The sequence below is a fragment of the Schistocerca americana genome, unplaced genomic scaffold, assembly GCF_021461395.2.
Source record: "Schistocerca americana isolate TAMUIC-IGC-003095 unplaced genomic scaffold, iqSchAmer2.1 HiC_scaffold_137, whole genome shotgun sequence".
In the NCBI taxonomy this organism is placed as follows: domain Eukaryota; kingdom Metazoa; phylum Arthropoda; class Insecta; order Orthoptera; family Acrididae; genus Schistocerca; species Schistocerca americana.
In genome coordinates, this window is record NW_025725449.1 from 290,001 (window position 1) to 295,000 (window position 5,000).

Genomic DNA, 5,000 nt, shown 5'->3' on the forward strand with positions numbered 1-5,000 from the left:
CACCACCACCCACCGAATCAAGAAAGAGCTATCAATCTGTCAATCCTTCCGGTGTCCGGGCCTGGTGAGGTTTCCCGTGTTGAGTCAAATTAAGCCGCAGGCTCCACTCCTGGTGGTGCCCTTCCGTCAATTCCTTTAAGTTTCAGCTTTGCAACCATACTTCCCCCGGAACCCAAAAGCTTTGGTTTCCCGGAGGCTGCCCGCCGAGTCATCGGAGGAACTGCGGCGGATCGCTGGCTGGCATCGTTTATGGTTAGAACTAGGGCGGTATCTGATCGCCTTCGAACCTCTAACTTTCGTTCTTGATTAATGAAAACATACTTGGCAAATGCTTTCGCTTCTGTTCGTCTTGCGACGATCCAAGAATTTCACCTCTAACGTCGCAATACGAATGCCCCCGCCTGTCCCTATTAATCATTACCTCGGGTTCCGAAAACCAACAAAATAGAACCGAGGTCCTATTCCATTATTCCATGCACACAGTATTCAGGCGGGCTTGCCTGCTTTAAGCACTCTAATTTGTTCAAAGTAAACGTGCCGGCCCACCGAGACACTCACTCAAGAGCACCCTGGTAGGATTGCAACGGGGTCCGCCTCGGGACGCACGAGCACGCACGAGGCGCGTCGCACGCCTTCGGCTCGCCCCACCGGCAGGACGTCCCACGATACATGCCAGTTAAACACCGACGGGCGGTGAACCAACAGCGTGGGACACAAATCCAACTACGAGCTTTTTAACCGCAACAACTTTAATATACGCTATTGGAGCTGGAATTACCGCGGCTGCTGGCACCAGACTTGCCCTCCAATAGATACTCGTTAAAGGATTTAAAGTGTACTCATTCCGATTACGGGGCCTCGGATGAGTCCCGTATCGTTATTTTTCGTCACTACCTCCCCGTGCCGGGAGTGGGTAATTTGCGCGCCTGCTGCCTTCCTTGGATGTGGTAGCCGTTTCTCAGGCTCCCTCTCCGGAATCGAACCCTGATTCCCCGTTACCCGTTACAACCATGGTAGGCGCAGAACCTACCATCGACAGTTGATAAGGCAGACATTTGAAAGATGCGTCGCCGGTACGAGGACCGTGCGATCAGCCCAAAGTTATTCAGAGTCACCAAGGCAAACGGACCGGACGAGCCGACCGATTGGTTTTGATCTAATAAAAGCGTCCCTTCCATCTCTGGTCGGGACTCTGTTTGCATGTATTAGCTCTAGAATTACCACAGTTATCCAAGTAACGTGGGTACGATCTAAGGAACCATAACTGATTTAATGAGCCATTCGCGGTTTCACCTTAATGCGGCTTGTACTGAGACATGCATGGCTTAATCTTTGAGACAAGCATATGACTACTGGCAGGATCAACCAGGGAGCTGCGTCAACTAGAGCTGAGCAGCCGGCCGCCCGGGAGTGTGTCCCGGGGGCCCGCGCGAACACGCAAGCGTCCGCTCAATTATTCTGCAAACAGGAGGAGGCTGAGCTCCCCTGCACAATACACCTCGAAACCCTCTCAGGTCCCGGCGGCGCGCAGCGCCGTCCTAAGTACTTGGTCGGGTTCGAGAGAGGCGCAATCGCCCGGAGTTTGGCGAGTAGACGCTTTAGGTGCGACCACCCGTGCTCCCAACTGAGCTTGCCGCTGCCGACAGAGGCCCGGGAGCGTGCTGTCGTGGCATTGCCGGCGGGAGACAACACGCGCCACCTACGGTGACCGGCAGCTCCAACGCCAGCGCCACAGAAGGACAAAAGCCCCACTTGGGTGCCGAAGCGAACTCTCCCAGCACAGCGCACGCGCCAACACGTCCGCACAGCTGCGATACAAACCACCTGCGAGAACCGCAGAGGCGACCGAGCAGCAGACGGCGTCGCGGCGCCGAGCGCCGGGCGGCGGCGCATCCTCAGCGCACACAGTCCTCAATCGGACCAGCACACTGCAGATGTCCACCGCGCTTCGCACCGGGCCCGCGAGGACCTACTTTGGCCGCACGGCGCCGCGTGCAGGGTGCGCCGGCGCGCAGCTGCGCCGCCTGCCGCCTCCGTCGGCCGGCGCGCCTGCCACTGGCCGCCCCCACCAGCCGGCTGTAGCGCGTGCGCCCACGCACCGCGCGGCCAGCACGCCGGGAGGCCCCCCCTCACCGGCCGGGGACGGTCCCACCCAGCCACCGCCGCGTATCGCTTCACACCCAGATGCCATTCACGTTCGTGGGCATGGTGGGTATCGCTGGAACAACCGGTTGGTAGCTCAACCGATCGTCGCCATCACTGATTCACCTCTAGCGAGAACAACCGCACCACAACGGTTTACCAGTTGTTCATTTGCATAACGTCACCAGCAAACGTAGGCGTCCATCGCCATTTGCAAATTCAACGATTGTTGCATGCCTGTGTCAGGTGTCACGACACACTATGTCTGCCCACATACACGCAACAACATGTGCACGCTTCGCGAACACGTGGAAGGTGGCCCCCGTACGTATGCGATGTCCATTGCGCGAACGACTGTCAACCGGCCTCTGTCGCATGTCGCAGATGTGGAACGCAGTGCACCATGCTATCACGGTGTGTGAGAAGAGACGACTACGTCTGACAACACGCGCCACTACATCAACAGACGGCTCATGCTGATCGCCATCCAGGGCATACCACACTGCAATCCAGCTCTTATAGGGAGACGACACGTAGCTGAGTGCACAACATTTGGACCGCATGGTTCGCCGTTGTTGGCGCAGTCGTTGTACGGTCACATGTACCACGATGTATCATTCAGTACATGAGGACCAATGTGCAGTACAGTGTGTGATTTGGACGTACAACATCAGCGGACAGTTGACACAGGCCGTACCACAGCGTAGGCTAAGTGCTTCGCACATGCGAATGCCAATGAACAACTGCAAATGCCAATGAACAACTGCAAAGGGCATTGAGCATGTACGTCCTGCTGCCATCCACATTACAGTGTATAGCTGCAAGGTGTTTAACATGAAGCGATACACTGGGGACCGGGCAGTGCGAGTAGCAAACTATATTGCGGGGGTTGCAGTTAGGCAACACTACACTAATTTAACGCGTCGTATGACAATTACAGAGCAGGTTAAGGCCCAACGTGTGTTGGGTTAAGGCCCAACGTGTGTTGGGTTAAGGCCCAACGTGTGTTGGGTTAAGGCCCAACGTGTGTTGGGTTAAGGCCCAACGTGTGTTGGGTTAAGGCCCAACGTGTGTTGGGTTAAGGCCCAACGTGTGTTGGGTTAAGGCCCAACGTGTGTTGGGTTAAGGCCCAACGTGTGTTGGGTTAAGGCCCAACGTGTGTTGGGTTAAGGCCCAACGTGTGTTGGGTTAAGGCCCAACGTGTGTTGGGTTAAGGCCCAACGTGTGTTGGGTTACGTTAAGGGGCAATGTGGGTTACGTTAAGGGGCAATGTGGGTTACGTTAAGGGGCAATGTGGGTTACGTTACGGCGCAATATAGGTTACGTTACGGCGCAATATAGGTTACGTTAAGGCGCAATATCGGTTACGTTAAGGCGCAATACAGGTTACGTTAAGGCGCAATACAGGTTACGTTAAGGCGCAATACAGGTTACGTTAAGGCGCAATACAGGTTACGTTAAGGCGCAATACAGGTTACGTTAAGGCGCAATACAGGTTACGTTAAGGCGCAATGCAGGTTACGTTAAGGCGCAATACAGGTTACGTTAAGGCGCAATACAGGTTACGTTAAGGCGCAATACAGGTTACGTTAAGGCGCAATACAGGTTACGTTAAGGCGCAATACAGGTTACGTTAAGGCGCAATACAGGTTACGTTAAGGCGCAATACAGGTTACGTTAAGGCGCAATACAGGTTACGTTAAGGCGCAATACAGGTTACGTTAAGGCGCAATACAGGTTACGTTAAGGCGCAATACAGGTTACGTTAAGGCGCAATACAGGTTACGTTAAGGCGCAATACAGGTTACGTTAAGGCGCAATACAGGTTACGTTAAGGCGCAATACAGGTTACGTTAAGGCGCAATACAGGTTACGTTAAGGCGCAATACAGGTTACGTTAAGGCGCAATACAGGTTACGTTAAGGCGCAATACAGGTTACGTTAAGGCGCAATACAGGTTAGGTTAAGGCGCAATACAGGTTAGGTTAAGGTACGACATAGGTTAGGTTAAGGTACGACATAGGTTAGGTTAAGGTACGACATAGGTTAGGTTAAGGTACGACATAGGTTAGGTTAAGGTACGACATAGGTTAGGTTAAGGTACGACATAGGTTAGGTTAAGGTACGACATAGGTTAGGTTAAGGTACGACATAGGTTAGGTTAAGGTACGACATAGGTTAGGTTAAGGTACGACATAGGTTAGGTTAAGGTACGACATAGGTTAGGTTAAGGTACGACATAGGTTAGGTTAAGGTACGACATAGGTTAGGTTAAGGTACGACATAGGTTAGGTTAAGGTACGACATAGGTTAGGTTAAGGTACGACATAGGTTAGGTTAAGGTACGACATAGGTTAGGTTAAGGTACGACATAGGTTAGGTTAAGGTACGACATAGGTTAGGTTAAGGTACGACATAGGTTAGGTTAAGGTACGACATAGGTTAGGTTAAGGTACGACATAGGTTAGGTTAAGGTACGACATAGGTTAGGTTAAGGTACGACATAGGTTAGGTTAAGGTACGACATAGGTTAGGTTAAGGTACGACATAGGTTAGGTTAAGGTACGACATAGGTTAGGTTAAGGTACGACATAGGTTAGGTTAAGGTACGACATAGGTTAGGTTAAGGTACGACATAGGTTAGGTTAAGGTACGACATAGGTTAGGTTAAGGTACGACATAGGTTAGGTTAAGGTACGACATAGGTTAGGTTACGGTACGACATAGGTTAGGTTACGGTACGAGATAGGTTAGGTTACGGTACGACATAGGTTAGGTTACGGTACGACATAGGTTAGGTTACGGTACGACATAGGTTAGGTTACGGTACGACATAGGTTAGGTTACGGTACGACATA

At 52.2% G+C, this 5,000-nt stretch overlaps 1 non-coding gene across 1 annotated transcript in view; it reads right to left on the reverse strand.

Annotated features, from left to right (window-relative positions):
* LOC124566082 overlaps positions 1–1,372 on the reverse strand; it is a 1,910-nt gene extending 538 nt beyond the window's left edge. Inside the window, exon 1 of the ribosomal RNA XR_006970757.1 lies at positions 1–1,372. This exon is cut by the window's left edge and continues 538 nt beyond it. This is a non-coding gene — a ribosomal RNA (small subunit ribosomal RNA).
* Between the last annotated feature and the right edge of the window lie 3,628 nt (positions 1,373–5,000).